Raw genomic sequence first — 19,298 nt, forward strand, 5'->3', positions numbered from 1 at the left:
AGATGAGTATTCAGTGATGATTTACTTAAGAAATGATGATATTTCCCTAAATCAATATTTCCTCTGACACAGTCATGGGCTAATAACAGCACCTACATATTTATTGATTATTCAATAATTAATGTATTTGATGTATATTATTTTTAAGCAATTGATACGTTTGAATCATTTTTTAAAAGATTTTATTTATTTATTTGACAGACAGAGATCACAAGCAGGCAGGGAGGCAGGCAGAGAGAGAGGAGGAAGCTGGCTCCCCGCTGAGCAGAGAGCCCGATGCGGGGCTCCATCCCAGGACCCTGGGACCATGACCTGAGCTGAAGGCAGAGGCTTTAACCCACTGAGACACCCAGGCGCCCCCCGTTTGAATCATTTTCTCAAGACCACATTGCAACTCTATTTTGTAATTAGAAGGTTTAGCTTATTACCCAAAATACAAAATTAATATTATTACTTTATTAATATTATCACTTTACTTTCCATCTAAAATAACTTTTTTTTTTTAGATTTATCATTCACCATATTTACTAGGTTTGCATTATTGTTTGCTTTTTGCCTGTTAAAGTAGTTGTGCATTTTTTTGGATTTTTTCTTTAAATACATTAATCTTCCCTTATTAATCTTCATATAGAGACAGAGGAGAAAGAGAAATGAACAAAGAAAACAAACCAGAAGTGGTAAATACTAAAGTAAGATAGTCATTGAAAGCAGCCAAATTTAAAGAATTCCTAACAGATGATGTTGCTGGTACTTGTGATGGTGACAAAGTTTGGATGGGATCTTATCCCCTCTTGGTTAATATATATACCCTTTTAAGTGAACGAGTCAGGTAAGATAGCTAGTTATTATTACTTTATATGTGACATTATTATTACCATTTCAAATCCTGCAGACATTTATTTTTCTTCACCCATAACCATCCTAATAGATTTTCTCAGTAGAAGGTGGCATGGAAAACAAAACAAAACAAAACAAAAAAAAAAAAAAAAAAAACCACATAGAATCACAGAGAGTATAAGGCATGACAAAGGTAACTCAGCTAATTAGCACCAGAAAATCAGCTTCATAAATTTCAAGTCACTGATCTTTCTACTACAGAGTTAGAGAATTATGCTATCTGTTTTTGTTCCCTTCCTTTTTTTTTTTTTTTCCCTTTTTGTTTAGGGTTTATCAAAGAGTCTACCCATGAGTCTTTTTAATTTTGTGTTTGTTTTTTGTATTATAATTGAGCTTATTCTCAGGTAATCATATTAATAATATGCGTAAGATATATATATATATATATATATATATATATATATATATAGTATAAGGATTGCTTTTTGGCAATAGAACCAACTTTCCAATGTTTTTAGTATGACATGTATAAAAATAATTTTATTATACTTTAATTAGTGAAGAGAAGTATATATCTCATGCAGTCCAGTGCATAGAAAATATCCTTGGCTGAATATATTAGCTCCTGGTCAAGTATAGCATTTATGCAACTAAGGGATAAGGTTTAAAGTGTGACTCCAAGACTATAGCTCAGTAGAGGGGTACTCAACCTGAAACGCAAAGGACCTCTTAGTGATGAGATTACTTGGTACTGTTTTTTTTTTTTTTAAGATTTTATTTATTTATTTGACAGAGAGAGAGAGATGCAGTGAGAGAGGGAACACAGGCAGGGGGGTGGGAGAGGGAGAAGCAGACTTCCTGCTGAGCAAGGAGCCTGACGCAGGGCTTAATCCCAGGAGCCTGGGATCATGACCTGAGCCGAAGGCAGATGCTTAATGACTGAGCCACCCAGGCACTCCTTTTTATTGTTAAGAGAAGAGCTTTCTCATTTATAGAGGCATGTGTACTGGAAAAGGGGTGCACTGGCAAGGATTTGCAGGTTAAAATCAAGGTTAGTATGGACCATTGGTCAGGATCAATAAACTCAACTCAGAGACAAGGTATTACTTTCTGGAAAGCATATAAAGAAAAAGGTAAACTATATTTTGGGTTAAGGTGTCTATTATATGATGATAATCATTACACATTCACAAACCATCCTCATAAAAGTATCATATTTTGGTCCTGGACATGCACTCAACCTCTTTAACATTGTATTCCTCTGTCAACATTCAAAATAGCCTATGCATTTGTGTTCTCTTTAATCAGTCTCTTCCCCAGTCTTCTCCAATATATTCTCTATTCATTTTACTAAACACTAGGTTGTATTGTATTTTTCTATTATATATGGTAACCAGAGGATTGGATTTGGATGTCACCATGTACTTCCAAATGTTTACTCATCTTTTTTTTTTTTTTTTTAAGATTTTATTTGTTTATTTGACAGACAGAGATCACAAGTAGGCAGAGAGGCCGGCGGGGGGGGGGGGGGGGGGGAGGAAGCAGACTCCCTGCTGAGCAGAGAGCTTGATGTGGGGCTCAATCCCAGGACCCTGGGATCCTGACCTGAGCAAAAGGCAGAGGTTTTAACCCACTGAGCCACCCAGGTGTCTTTTACTCATCTTTGAAGTATGTTTATTACTACACTTCACCAATAATGTGTTTGAAATATTGGCTATGCTTATTATTAATCAACAGATTACTGAAAAACAGTATAGAGTCATGACTACAGTTGTCTTATAGGCAAGGGATCTTTTATTCCAAAACTCCAAAGAAACTTTGGTTTATATTTAAAACAAAGAGTACATATTTTACCATTTTACCAAGGAATTTTCATCTTGATATATTGAGCACATCAGAATGTTCTGTTTAATTCCTAGTATATCTCTTCACTTTATTAGCCAGATATTTTTGCTCCTACCATCTTTTTCAGTTATCTATTACTGCATATCATATCATACTAACCCAAAACATACTGTTTCAATACAATGATAATATTTTACTCATAAAAAAAAAAATCTACAAATTAGGCAGATCTCAGTAGAACAGCATTTTTTTTTTTTTTTAACTGCAAATGAGCTTCAACTAAGGTAGCTTGAATGTTGAAAATGAAATCACTGGGAGGTTTGGTCACCCATCTCTCTGGTAGTTGAGGATGATTGTTGACTAGAACTTCAGCTGAGGCTGTAAAGAAGACATCTAAGAGTGTCTTTTTGATGTGCCTACATGGCTTCATAACAGCTTGGTAGCTGGATCATACCTGAGACATCTCAAGAGGACTGGGCATAAGTTTTATTACCTTTTTTTGGACTTAACCTCAGCAGTTATATGGTGTTAATTTTATTGTAGTCACAGGCCTACCCATATTGAAAGGAAAAAACAAAGATCTCATCAGTCAATGGAAGAATATCAGTATCACATTTTAAGAAGCATATGTAGAATAAAATATGATTTTGAGGATTTTAGTGGGAAATAAGATCTGGTACAGTCTGCTCTCTAGCCACAGCAGTTATCATCTTTACACGTGCAAAATTCCCTCATCCTTTCTCCTCAGGATATCTCAAAATGTCTCATTTATAATGGTATCAGATTTAGGCTAGCGGTCCAAAATCTCATCATCAAAGTCTGTTCAGCATTCAGGATCTTTGGATCTTACCCTCAGATTATAGCTTCTCAAGTTCAGTTTCCTTTCTTAGAGGTAGTCCCTCATTTTGATGTTAAAAAGGATATAGTAGCTATTGGGGGACATGGTGGCTCCATCATTAAGCATCTGCCTCCAGCTCAGATCATGATCCCAGGGTCCTGGGATCCCACATCGGACTCCAAGGAGTCTGCTTCTCCCCATACTGCTACCCAACAAGCTTGTGTGCTCGCTCTCTCTCTCTCTCTCTCTCTCTCATGCTCTCTTTCTCAAATAAATAAATAAAATCTTTTTTTTAAAAAAAAGGATGTATTAGCTATTGAGTTTACTTCAAAATAAAATGTATTCTACTATCTGAGAGTCACATTTATGTAAGTCTCATACTTCCCTCAGAAGCACCATTAATATCAAGGTCTTACTGCAGAAATTATTCATAGTCTGAAAAACTAAACATCTATAGCCACAAAATAAATTTGTACAGAACAGTCTTCTTGAAATTTTTACGGAATTGATTGTCCTTATTTACTGAGGGATATTGCACTTTGTAGTCAATATTCTCTGTATTTCCTACTACTGTCTGAGCTCACCCTTATGGGAACAGTTACATAACCCAGTGATGGAGAAAAAAAGAGGCTTAAATAATGTAATAATGTGAAATACAGCAGTGTGTCTTCCAAAACATTAAACACCATAATTTTTGGCCTTCCAGATATTGATTGTCACTAAATATTAACACAAGTAAATTTCTTCTAAATGCAGTGTAGTTTTGTAAAGCAATCTTTTACAAAACAGTCTGCCTCACAGAATAATAAGGAGTTAAGAATATCTATTGGACAGGCTATTTCATTTTCATATTGATCATCTCAAAATATTTTTTCCATTTTCTTTTATTTTATATCTTGACATATATAAGGACTGTTCCTCCCTATACTTTGACAAAAGATCATGAGTCACAATGTAGCGATATTAAGGTGACAGTATCAGTTATCTTCAGAAATAAGAACACATTTGAGAGATATAGGGCACAATTAGTAATTATATTAGGACAAAAGTTGTAAACCAGAAGAGTCTTGAGTAGACTAGAACATGTGCTTAAGCAAACTAGTGAGTGTACTTTTTATTTGAACAAAAGTTGGAATCCCAATTCTGCCTCTTATAAGCAATCTCATTCAACTTACTTAACCTCTTAGACCCTCAGTTTTCTTATGTAAAATATTAGAATATTCAGACATCTCACTAGTTCTATTAAATTACATAAATAAAATACTCTTAAGTACTATCTGGCACAACTAAGGTCCTCAACAAATGGCAATTAGGTTTTTTATTATTGTATCCTGCTTGCCTAGAATAGTATCTGATGCATGATAGACTGCAATAAATATTCTTTTGGTGAATAAACTAATAAAAGAATTAATAAATAAATCAATGACATGTAGAAGTACTATTAGTATTAAATGAAGTGATATAACACTCATGGTGATTCTACTCCATGTCATAGTAGAACAAATAGACAAATGCATGTCCTTGCACAGGGCGACTACAAACTATGAAGAAAAAGCAGACTTTTAATACCTTACCAGAAATTGTGTATACATTTCAAACTTCAGAACATTTGTGATTGTGGTTTTTATCCATTTAATCTAATCATTTTTCACTTATAAAATGTTTTTCTGTTTCCTTGCGGTGTTACCAGAGGTCTTACTGGTAAGGGTAGGATAGATTATGTTGCATTACAAATGATAAGCTATAAATACAATTTTTTAATGCATTCGCAGATATGGTCATGGCTATATATTATGTAACAATCAATTTGTATCCCTTAGCAGATTTCACAGCAGAAACTTTTCAGGCCAGAGAGAGAATGGGATGACATATTTAACATAACAAAAGTAAGTCATCATTAACCACAGATTCTATAACCAGCAAAACTGTACTTCAGAATCGAATGAGGAATAAAGACTTTTTGAAACAAAACAGGAAAATCATTACCACCAGACCTGCCTTACAGAAATGCTAAAGGAAGTTCCTTAAGTGGAATAAAATAAGATATCCATACCCCAAGTTTCCCGGCTCGACAGGGCCATGGGCTTTCCTCTGCAAACCTTCTCTCAGCTAGAGCACCACTGGGCTGCACAACTTTGAAGAGTTTTCACCAGCCCTTCTGTTCAAATGGAGCCAGAATACACTCTCCACCACAGGTAAGGTAATGTCGCAGCCCCCCTGCTTGAATGGAAAGAAAAGGGGACACTCCAGGCTACTTTCAATTTCCTGAGCAGTCTCTCTAGTTGGGAGAGGCTGGGAACTAACCTCAACCTTGGCTGTGAATTAGTCCTCTTGCATGCCTTTAGTATGGGAAGCTTCTATGCCTAGTACTAGCTTTGTTTGGGGGTGATCAGCTCTGCCTGCCCAGCGTCAGCACTGCTAGACTGCACAGCTTCTGAACTGGTCACAGGCTCTCTGATTAGGTCTGGCTGGAAGACATTCTTCACAGGGGGTGGGCCTATGACTCCACACCTTGCCTAAGCCTGGGCAAACAGGGCATTAAGGCCAGCAAAACTCCATGTTGCAGGATCTGAATCAGACTGATCTCTACCTTGCTGAGATCCCTGTTTAGAGTTTGCCCCAATTTAATTTTGCTGATGAGCAAAACTACTTGGGCCCTGGTGGTATCAACCCAGTCTACAGGGATCTGTATGCTTTGGTTATAAACCCCTCCCCCTTTTCTGTCATCATCAGATTCCCAGTAGAATCTGCCCCACAAATTCTCATATAATTCCCATGGTGAAAGATCAGAGTACGGTCTCCCACCAAGTGACCTACAATGCTGAAAAGGGCTAGCTGGACATGTCCCTTGAGTTCTGTTTTCCCACTGAAGGAGCTGGAGTTTCAGACCTCTCCCCATGGTACTGCATTGACCTGTGGTCAATATGTAGATGCTTTTCTTAACATTCTAATGTGATCTATCTTAGTCTCTGAAGTGCAAGAGGGTGCTTCAGCCTTGCCTCTATGCTCCAGGATTCTCTCAGTGGTGCCTTGTTCTTGAATAGATGTTTGTTGTCCTTGTGAGGATAAACAAAGTCAGAAACAACATATGTCACCATCCTAGTAATTTCATTCAGCCTCCTTCTTCTTTAATATCACCCCATATTTTTAATGTTCTTTAGAATAGTATATTTAAGACCAGTATAATATTATGTTATGTTAAATTATGTAAATTAGCTTCCTGGGGCTGCCATAACTAATTACCACAAACTCGGTGGTCTCAGACAACAGAAATTCATTCTCTCACAGTTCTGGAAGCCAGAAGCCTGAAATCAAACTTTCAGGAAAGTTAAAAGCTTTGAAAATTTGAAAATGGAGTTTCTGGATCTACTCTTTAGCATATTTCTACCCATTAAGTTCCTCAGAAGGTGGCCATAGTTGAGGACTTGAATGCAAGCAATTGACTGAATGCTCTCATAAGAAACTTACAAGAGTGAGAAAAGCAGGAGAGGGAGAGGAATCCAAAGGTGAAACTTCAAGCAAAATCTTAGCCTCAGTTTCATATGCTTGGTATTTCTAGGGATAAATTCTGCCTTAGATTTGGTCCCAACTGGGGACATGTGAACTAAGTTTTATTACTTCTGTACTCAAGCACTTCTAGATCTTTGTATGTATTGAAAATGTAGCTGGAGTAGTTGGAGAGCAGTCCTTTGAGGCCAGCAGTCCTCCGAGGCCAGACACTTGCTAGGATCCACCCTTTGCAACTCTCTGATGACTTCCATCTCACAGTAAATATACCATGTTCTACCAGGGCTTCTTCAAGATGATGAGTCCTCACAATTTCTGGGACAACATTTACCATTAGTAATGCAGAAAAATGAATGATCCCTGACTACTACAGTTTATCCTGAACTTATAGTCGATACTGATTTTGTCTTCCTACCAACTGTTCTTGATTCCATTCATCCTATTCTGGCTCCTCTGCTGTCAAGGAAGTTTTTCTGGTGAGAAGCATTTAACTCCGGAGTGTATTCCCAAATTAAAGTGGTAAAGAGGAGATGTACTGAAGAATGTTCATAGCAACACTACTTAATAGGGGGGAAAAAGAAAACAGTAAGAACAGATTTAAAAAAAGAGAAAAGAAAAGAAAAAGAGAAAAGTAACAAAAAGACTGAAAATGTCCATAGATGAAAAAATAATATGGTAGTTTTATTGTGATATACTTATGCAATAAGATAGATTATGCCAGTGAAAATGAACTTCTACATGTAATAACATGAATACATTTTAGTGATCTAATGATGAGTGAAGAAAATATACAACTGCCTTTTTAAAAAAGATTTTATTTATTTATTTGACAGACAGAGATCACAAGTAGGCAGGGAGGCAGGCAGAGAGAGAGGGGGAAGCAGGCTCCCTGCTGAGCAGATAGCCCTACTCGGGGCTCAATCCCAGGACCCTGGGACCATGACCTGAGCTGAAGGCAGAGGCTTTAACTCACTGAGCCACCCAGGAGCCCCACAACTGCCTTTTTATAAAGTTCAAAAACACATAAAACAAAAAATTCATTATTTAGGCATACTAAATAAATCTGCAAAAAATACATAGTCAGAATAGTGGTTTCATCTGTAAAGGAGAAGGGGATCTAGGAAGGAAAGGCCTATATACATATATAGGAGTAAGTAAAAGATTGAATGATGAGTTCAGTAATACTCATTATATAAGCAAAGTAAACACATAAATGCAGACCAAAGATAACCACTTATCTACACCAAGCATTACCACTAATCTCTCTGCACACCTGAGTTTCAATTAAAAGTGAAGTTTCCAGGTTAAATGATTTGAACGTACAGTTAAGATTGAGAATCACTGAACTAGATGACCTGCAGTGCTACTCTAAGGTTCCTTTTTTAATAAGCTGAGGCAAAAAATACAGGAGAGGTGGTTTATTTGTGTAAATACTATCATGTGATATTTGAGGGAATGTTTTTTTTATAATCAATGATTCAAAACATTTTATTTTGATATAATAAAAGCATGAAACCAAACATACCAAATTTAAATTTGATCTCATAATGTTCATTTGAATACTAAATAAGTAAACTTCTTCAATTGGAGAGAAATAATGTCTATGGGTAGAATGATTTTAACAGTCTTGAAAAGGAGAAATGGTTCCACAGAGTCCTATAACCCAAGTAATTCAATTATATACCTCATTGGAAAGTATGTTGAAAATACAAAGTTTCACTTAAAAGAGTGAAGAATCAAGGGATTTCTTAACAAACTCTAACCCCCATTTTAATCTCCTTATTTCAACAATGCATGAACCTGTTTGTTTATTCACATGGACACTTTGACCACTTTAACAAAAGAAGAGCCATAGTGTAATAATGAACCTGACATGAAGATAAATGACTCCAATTAGCTTCCTCATTAGTTTTAACTAAGATTACTTCTTTAGTCATGACTGATTTATCTCCTTTTCACTTCTCTAGAGCCTCAGGAAGTTGCCTGCCAGAGTAAAGTCAGGTAAAGAGAGTTCATTTAAAATCTAGACAGTCGTTTGCTATTTTTCCTTGGATCAATCTGTGACTGGCACCCCAGAGTGGATTCACATACATGTGCTTTTGCCATATCCCTATGGAATAAGGATCATCAACATTCACAAAGTATAGTAATCAGTGTGTAAGGTATGTCTGTGTTTCATGTAATGAAGAAAAAGCTACATACCTGCAGTGAGTACGTAGAGAATTCTTGAAAAATCCTAGGTTAAATTTATGTTTCCGATGGTCTCACTTTCAGTTTCACTTCGTCATAACACCACACAAAGTGGGGATTGAGAATGGGGAGAGACACATTGGTGGAGTAAACTAAACGCATTCATCACAAGCTTAGGATTCTTCCTAGATGCCTGGAAGAGCCAAGCTGGGAACAAATATGAAACTGTGTTTTTCAGGTTGACAAAGATATTTATTTACAGAGATATTTGTCTTTCCTTAGGTCTCAGGTGAAGAACATCTTGTGCTTTCTTGATGGAGACTCAGCCTACAGAAGCCTGTAAGGACCTTGTGTGAAACTCTGTGAAGTTTACTTCAGGGAGAAATTGCCCAATTCTCCTGCCTCATACCTCCCTTGGGGTCTGCGGAATCCATTGGATGAACTATTTTCAAACACTGATATTGGAAAAGAGACAGATGCTTTCATCAGGTAACCTGAGCTCCTGGAAGCTAAATGGAGAAAAAAAAAAAATGGTTTGCTCTTCTAATCATTAACTGATTATTCATTCAAAATCCAAAAGAGTAGAAACTTCTGCACCATGCACCACCTGATTTCAACACTGAAGAAACTTAAGCACCTGACTCAGTTCTGGAGTTAAAGGAACACTAAAACAGAGCAGGCAAACCAATGAAAAACAACAACAACAACAACAATAAAACCAGAAACAAAAAAAAAAATAAAAGCAAAAACAAAAACAGTGACAACAAAAAATCCACTGAGTCTTAGTCTCACAATGTAAAACCAAGGTAAACACTTATACAAGGAGGTTGCCTTTGTAATATAAATGAGGGAAAAGTCACCTCTAAAATCAGACATTTCTCTAAGGAATTCTAGTTTCTTTTAGTGAAAGAGGTTAGGGAAAACAATTGTGAGGTTAGAGACACTCATTTCTACTGGGACAACAGTGTGTCCAGGCCATCTCAGTGAGAAGGGTTTGAAGAAATAATGTTTTAAAATGTTGCATCTTAAGTAATATTTCCAATTCAATTTGGATACTGTTCTTTCATTACAATATCCTCTTTAGATATGTAAATTATTGATTCAGAAGACCATAATTTCTTATTCTACTTTATTCTACTATGAAATATTTCAAAATAACAATGCTTATGAGAATATTGAGCACTTCGTGTAAGTGTATGTTATTATGTTTACCTGTACCATGCATCATGATACATTTAGTAAAGAATAAAATCTCTCAAGTTCTCTTAGTATAATTATTAATAAGAAAAGGAAGAAATGAGGGAGAAACAAGGTAGAAAGTGAAGAAGGCGACCATTATCCTGCCTTGAAGTAATATATTTCCTAATGAGAAAGACAGTTTTATGCAAAACTAAGTATCGTACAAAGCATAATGTAGTAAGAGGATGGCAGAAATATAGACATAGCCTAAAGAAAGAAATAGGTAATTGTGACTTGAGAGTTGAGGAAAGTTTTCATAGCATAGGGGTTTAGCACTAGAAAATGAGAGTTATTTCAAAGGGAAAAAATAACCAAGAAGTCATTCTAGACTAAAAAGATTCATTTTACTTTAAACCTAAGACAAGTTAAATAATTAAAAAAACTAAATATAACAGGAAAATATGTCACTTTATCTTGATATTAAGCATGAATTATAGTTAGATTATGCTAGCAGTACCTTCACTTAGGATATCTAGATGATGATTGTACTTAATTTCAATACCTGGCATGACAGAATACATTTTTCACGTAGAATTCTTGGAAATAATTTGACATTAGTTCATCTGATTTTTTGGGTCTGCCACTCTATTGCCACCTCTAAAATTGTTACCTTTAAATTCTCTCTCCTAAACAAAATTATTCAAGATTGCAAAAATCTAATTATTTCTTAGAACCCAAATTTCCATTTCATTATCTCTGAAGTATAATGTAGATCTGTTTTTTTTAATCATTTAATCTTTAACAAATATACATCTAGTACAAAAGGTATAAAGCTTTATGTATAACAACAGTATTCCAATTTACTTCTCTAATCTAAAACTAAAGCAACAGACATCTCTTCTTTTTTTCTAAATTACACTCTCATGAATAGGATATTTATATCTACTCTGGTATGGATTATAGAATGCTGATAGACACTTATTCCTTATTCTTTATTCCACATATCTGTGAATGGTACACCCACTTCTCTAGATGCTGGTCTGAAATGACTTCAGCTGTATGTAACAGAAAACCTGCTCACCAAGTCTTAAACAAATGGAGGTTTAGGTGGCTTCATATAACATAAATTAGCAATAAGGCAGTTAACTTTCAGACAATGGCTTACTAATTTTATTTGAAACCTTCTTTTTTTCTTTTTGCCATTTTCAATATAGTGACTTAATCTTCAAAATTTCATGTTAATCAGTGACTACCAAGCATTCAGTATTCTCATCCAGGGAAGGAGAGCAGGGACAGAAGGCAGAGGAGCCCTCGATGCCAGCTTCTGTCCTATTCCTCTTTCTCTTTTTTTTCCTCTCCCCCTTCCATTCTACCTCCACCTTCTTCCAAGCAGTAAAGCTATAGCTTTTCCAGAAGCTGTATCTACACACTTAATACAGCTCTTTGAAAAAATTCTGCCAATTGGTTATAACTACCTATATGGGAGTCTTGAAAATCAAGTCTTTAGCTGGGCACATTATTAAATGAAACAAAATCCAGTAATGGAAGCAACAAAGGAAAGCAAGGAATCTTGGTAGGCCTAAAACACAGTACCCACACCAATAAGCCAAGTATGACTATTGACTCCATTGTGTTTTCATAATTGGAAAAATAACACCATGTTTACAGCTCACATAGTTCAAGTCATTAATATGTGAGTTCTGCTCAAGTTGACCTATAAATATAACCCAAACCTATTTGAAATTCCAGAAGTTTTAGGGGCACCTGAGTGGCTCAGTGTGTTAAAGCCTCTGCCTTCGGCTCAGGTCATGATCTCAGGGTCCTGTGATTGAGCCTTGCGTCAGGCTCTCTGCTCTGTAGGAAGCCTGCTTTCTCTTCTCTCTGCCTGCTGCTCTGCCTACTTATGATCTCTCTCTGTGAAATAAATAAATAAAATCTTTAAAAAAAAGAAAGAAATTCCATAAGTTGTTGTAGAAACTCTCAGTCTAATTCTGAAATCTGTATAGAAATTAAGGAATTCCAATCTCCCAAAGTTAAAACAAAACAAACAAATAAGGTCGATGACTCCCACTACTCATCTTAAGAGTAACCAAGTGAGTGTGAATTAGCGAAAAATGTGGTCATAAATCAATGAAAAAAATAAAGTTCAGTAATTGAACCTCAACATACAATGAACTGATTTTCGACAAGGATGTCAAGGTTGACAAGAAAGAGGAATGTTTTAAATAAACGATGCTTGAATAATTGGAAATAAGAAAAAAAAGGACAATCTATTTTGTGTGAAGTCTAAAAACAACAACAACAAAAAAACTTAAAATGGACAATAAACCTACATACAGGAGCTAAAACTGTGAAACTTCTAGAAGTAAGCACAGGAAAATATTCAAGATCTTGTTAGGTAAAAATTTCTTAGATATGACACAAAAAGACAATCTAAAGAGGAAAAAAATGACAAATTGAGTCTCACCAAAATATATAATCTCTGCGTTTTTGAAAGTCAATGTTAAGAAAACGAGAAGACAAGGCACAGACTGGGAGAAAATATTTCTAAATCATCTATCTAATAAAAGGCTTCTTATTTCCAGAGCACAAAGCAAACTTTCCCTTCCCTTCTCCAGCTTCTAACCTCCCCGCAGAAGGTTTTTTGTATTACTCTCTGTAAGAGGCAGATATTATGGGGTTGACATTTCATTCAGAGAACTTGGACAACTGAGAAAAGCAGAATTAATTTAACCATTAATTTAACAAACTTTACTAAGAGAAAACTTAGAAGATCTTCCAAGTTGACTCCTACTCATTTCTCCAGCCTTATTTCTCACTATCCCTCCATTAGACTACATGCGAGGAATTGCCATTACTAAAATGATTTCAACAGCATTTTAGTTCTGAATGCAAAATTCACCCCTAAGACGGTCTTTTCAGTATTTAAATCCTCAACAGAGCTAGGTACCAATTTAATGTTATTTGAGAATCTTCCGTCTCATTTAAGACTCTTTGGATGCTTTTCATACCAAAAATATATCAAATTTAGCTTACTATTGATCAGCATCCTACAGACAGACATCTGACTGATTGTCTGAAATGACTACACAGTTTGGGATGTTATATATGCAATTACTGTCAAGAATAGGTAATAAGCTCAAAGAGCTATTAAGATGCAAAGAAGGGATGCATCAAAAAAAAAAAAATTACAAGCTGTTCACAATCACAAGTGAAAGTATAATTACCATACATTATACCGGAAGGGAAACTAACACGGAGTAAGCACCTACTACATATTAACCATCTTGCTGTTTGATTTGTAAATATTATCTTGTCCACAGAACAGTTACTTAATGTAAGCAATCAAAGCTTCATTTTTAGGTTAAACATTTTATTGAGATGTAATTAATATACCATAACATTCATCCTTTTAAAGAGTGCAGTTCAGTGGCTTGTAGAATATTTACAAAGTTATCCAACTTTCATCACCATCTAACTTCAGAATAGTTCATTTCTTCCCAAAGAAACCCCCTATCTATTATAGCAATCACTCCCCACTGCTGCCTTCCCTCTACCCCAACACCCAGCCCCTGGCAATCACTGATCTACTTTCTTTCTCTCTGGATTTGCCCACTCTGGACTTTTCATATAAATGGAATAATACAATTATGTTGCCTCTTTCACTCAGCATAATGTAGTCAGGGTACATTGATTTTTTAGCATGAATCAATACTTCATTCTTTTTGTACCTGAATACTATTTCACTGTGTGGCTATAACACAGTTTGTTTACTCAACCTTCAATTGATGTACATTAGGTTGTTTCCATTTCTCGGCTATTACAAATAATGCTGCTATGAACACTCACGTTCAAGCTTCTGTGTGGACATAATGTGTTTTGTTCAATTTTGTTCACATTCAAGTTTCTGTGTGGACATAATGTGTTTTCTTTTCTCTTGGATATATGGGTAGGAGTGGAAATGTTAGGTTATACACAACCTTTTACAAGAAGGTTTTATTTTATTCTTCCTTTAGTAGGTAGATATACATAGCTACATACAGATAATAATAATATCACATTCTTAGCCAAATGTTAGCATTGCACACATATACCTTTCTTCACATTGCTTTTTTCACTTGAAATATATTCTGAAAAATAAAACAAAAATGTATATGTTGAATATCACTATATGGATATTTCTCACTTCTTTTTACAGCTGTATGATCAGGATGGCCCTAATTAAGGATTACAGGATAGCCAGTAACCTATCCATGGAACTAGGTTGTTTTATAGTCTCTTGCTATTGCCAACTGAAATGGAATAAATTGCCTTAAGTGTATATTTTTTCATATTTTTGTTCATGTTTTTTGGGATACATTTTTAGACATGAAGTTTCTGGGTCAAAGGATAAATGTTGTTTGGTATTATCAAATTCCCTTCCATTAAGGTTGCTCTATTTTATATTCCCAGCCAGTATCCCCTATGTGGTTACTTTTTATAATACATTTTACAATATATACAAGTATCAAATTGTTATATTACATGATACTAATATGTTATACATCAGTTATAGTTCAACAAAAAATATTCAAAGCTCAAATGTATAGAAATATTAGAAGAAATATTAGAAGAAATTACAAACCCATAAAATTCTACCAAGAACTTGAAAATTTTAAAAACATTAAAACTTAATAATAATTTAGAAGTAAAAGAATAATTAACAACTTGAACAAAGGAACATAGAGCTGACATCAAAAACTAGAGAACATATGATAGTTGTCTTTCTCTGCTTGACTTATTTCGCTAACTGATATGAGGAAGTGGTGATGCAACATGGGGGCTTAAGTGGGTACGAGAAGAATCAATGAAACAAGATGGGATTGGGAGGGAGACAAACCATAAGTGACTCTTAATCTCACAAAACAAACTGAGGGTTGCTGGGGGGAGGGGGTTTGGGAGAAGGGGGTGGGATTATGGACATTGGGGAGGGTATGTGCTATGGTGAGTGCTGTAAAGTGTGTAAACCTGGTGATTCACAGACCTGTTTATAAAAAATAAAAAATTAAAAATAAACTAGAGAACACACATTATTATTTTTAATTATATATTGTACATTATAAAAAGTAAACACATAAGGATTATAAAATATTAATTTTAAGTGTGTGAGAATGTAGTTTTTTGAAAATTACACAGTTATTAAAGGAATGATCTTGCAGTGCCTGGGTGTCTCAGTTTGTTAAACATTAGCCTTCAGCTCAGGTCATGATCCCAGGGTACTGGGATTGAGTCCCTAGTTGGCCTCCTTGTTCAGCAGGGAGTCTGCTTCTTCCTTCTTCTCTGCCCCCGAACCCCTAACTTCTGGTCACTCTCTCTCTCAATCTCAAATAAATAAATAAAATCTTTAAAAAAAATAAAGGAACGATCTTGAATTTGAACACAAATAAATTTGTCTCTGAAGATTCTTATGTTTCTTATAAATGTTGCTCCAAAGGAAGAGAACTATGTATTGTCTGAAAAAAAGTCATTTCTGAGAAAGAAAAATACTACAGTTTGAGATAGTCAGAATATAATACCTTAGCCCTTAGCTCATTTTGAGAATAGAACCCATTAGTTACTGTATTGATTATTCATATTTTAGTAACTTCTATTGCAACTTTCCAACAATCTTATTTTGGTAAAGAATTTATAACTTTTGTTTATCAAAGAAAATGCAAATTATTCTATTGGCATTTATTCCTGTATATATAATTCATAGTGAAAAATGTTTTTAAAACTCTATAATAATTTGTTCTACAGAAAAAGTTTTACATAAAACCACAGGTATAAAAATTTCATTTATTTTCCATAGAGAAGTTTAAATGACATATATTCTCTAAAAGACAAATAAACACACACAATGGATTTCTATCTAAACATCATTAAGAAAATTTGGATATCTGAGACATATTAGAAAGCCTAGAAAAATAGCTTCAGCACTAGCTAAATAACTTTACTGGGGATAATATAGCAAATTCTTCTGAATACTCCTTAATATATAGAGCTATTTCTCCCAAGTTTTAGCTAAAATCTGATGAAGTTAATGGGATTATAAAGGTTATAAATAAACATGAAAGAAAAATAAAAACTATAATACACTGAAAGCTGTTCTGCTTTCTGGACATATCCTATAACCATTTTTGAAGGGCTCAGCAATGTATATAAACGACATTAGAGAAGAGCAAAAGCCAAACCTATTAATAAGCAGGCTACTACAACATACCAGCAAATTCTTATAGAACACAGAGGCTGCATTTCTTAAGGGCTAGAAATCCTTCATACCTCTGCTGCCCCAGACAATAACATGTTTTGCTGCATACACAATAGACAGGTAAATACAACTTTTTTTTCAATCTTAATAGTTGAAATTTTAAATATACCTATTCAAGGCTTTAAGTACTACTAACTCTACACATGCCAATATAAAGTTTATCAGCCTTGAATTCTGCTCCAGAAATTATCTGAACTTTTGTGCTGACATTTACAATTGTGGAATATAAAGAATTGTGTATATACAGAAGCTAGAAAACTATCACTATGAACAGTAGATGTGTAAATAAAATAAAATGTGGTTTAATGGCTTTTCTAGTTGTTTCTTCTTCCTGCAGACACAGCTATTTTGTGTTTCACTTTCCAAATATAGAAGCAATTAATTTATTAATCATTTTGAGGCACAACTGGCATATTTCTTTCTATTTATCTGTTTTATTTGCCACTTTAAAAAATCTGGCCACAGAGGCTCCGGCGTGGCTCAGTCAGTTGAGTGCCTCACTCTTGATTTCAGCTCATGTCCTGGTTTCAGGATCATGAGACTGAGCCTTGCATAGGGCTCTGAACAAGCATGAAGTCAGAGTCCACTCGGGATTCTCTTCCCTCCCTCTACCCCTACTCCCCCGACTTGTGGTCTCTCTCTTTATCTCTCTCTGTGTCTAAAAAGAAAAGAGAAGAAAAGACAAGACCCAACCATAAAAAAAAAAAAAAAATGAGGTTTCAACATAAATAACAACTTAGGAGTAACTGTTGCATTTGCTTCCACTTTATAGATGGTCATTTCTAAGGCCCACTCTTAAGATACAGAAGATGTGCCAGTGAAGAGTTTAAAAACATTTGTGATACAGAATACACTGATGCAATACTTTTGACAAATGAACAGATAAATTTCAATGTCAGGTATTGTTGCAAGAATTTCAGTTTAAAATATTTATGGTCTTTGAAGATTTTTAAGCCAATAAAAACAGGGCAGTGCATTTATTGGTTTCTCTCATAACTCAAACATGGAAAAGGATGTAACCTTAAATTAGAAAGATTATGGCTGGCTGGTGCCAAATATTTTGGATCTTCTCTTATTATATCTTAATATTCAGCCTTAGGATACACAGTTACATAAAGAGAGACAAAGCATATTAAAAGGCAAGAACAACAACTTGAAAGCATTTTCTTGTAAAGGTGGGGAGAGTCAGGAAAGAATTCTCCAAAACTAATTACAGTTTTCAAGATAACAGGTAGAGAACAATAATGAGAGAAATATAGAGGCTAAGAGAAACATTTCAAGGCTAATTGAGGTTCCATTTAGAAAGCACTTGACCAACTTCTATACCACATTAAAGAAATGATTACCCTTATATTTTGAAAATGGTAGTACAAGACTTGCTTTAGACTTTATTTTTTTTAGAGCCATTTCAGGTCCTCAGCAAATTCAAGAAGGTAGAGAATTTCCCACGTATTCCTACCCCCACACATGCACAGCCTCCCCATTATCCATATCCTCCACCACAGCTGATGAACCTACATTGACAAATCATAGTCACTCAAAGTCACTACATCTCACTCATAGTGTTGTACAAATCATGGGTTTGATACCATCTGTATGATACCATCATTATGGCATCATACAGAATGTTTTCGCTGCCCTAAAAATCCTTATTCTTTCCTCTCCACTCCTCAATCCCTGGAAACCACTGATGTTTTTACTATTGCCATAATTTTTCATGCCTTTTCCAAGATGTCATATACGAATCATATGGCATGTGTAGCCTTTTCAGGTTGGCTTTGTTCCAGATCAGCATGTAAGTTTTTATTTCCGATTGGCATTTAAGTTTTCTTCATCTCTTTTTTATAGCTAGATGGCTCCTTTCTTTCTCAGGACTGAGTAATATTCCGTTGTCTGGATGTACCATAGTTTACTTATCCACTTATCTACCAAAGGGCATCTTGGTTGCTTCCAAACTTTGACCAAAATAGAAGCTGCCATAAACATTTGTGTGCAGGTTTTTGTTGAGACATAACTTCAGCTTCTTCAAAACAAGTACTAAGGGGAATAATTGTTGGAATATGTTTAGTTTTGTAAGAAGCCACCAAACTGCCTTCCAAAGTGGCGGAATTGTACATTCCTATCAGCAGTGAATGAGAGTTCCTGTTGCTCCACATCTTTGTCAGCAAGTGATGCTTTCATGATCTGGATTTTGGCCATATTAATAGGTATTAATAGGTATGTAATGCTATCTCAATGTTTTGCTTTGCTCGTCCTCGCTGGCATATGGTGTGGAGCATCTTTTTATGACAATACTTCATCTGTATATATCACCTTTGGTGAAGTGTACAAGGTCACTGACCCATTTTTAAATGGTTGTTTAAGTAAGAAACAGTAAGAAACTGTTGTGTTTGAAGAGGGTTTTTTTTAAATATTTGAGATAATAGTCATTTATTGAATGTATCTTTTGCAATTATTTTTCTCCCAGTCTGTGGCTTGCCTTCTCATTCTCTTGGCATTGCCTTTCATAGAGCAGAAAGTTTTAATTTAGTCTACTTAGCAATTGTTTCTTCCATGAATGGTGACTTTGATACTGTAATCTAAAAAGTAATGGTCATCTGAGTTTTCTCCTAT

The sequence above is a fragment of the Mustela nivalis genome (genome assembly GCF_964662115.1).
Source record: "Mustela nivalis genome assembly, chromosome: 9".
Classification (NCBI taxonomy): Eukaryota; Metazoa; Chordata; class Mammalia; order Carnivora; family Mustelidae; genus Mustela; species Mustela nivalis.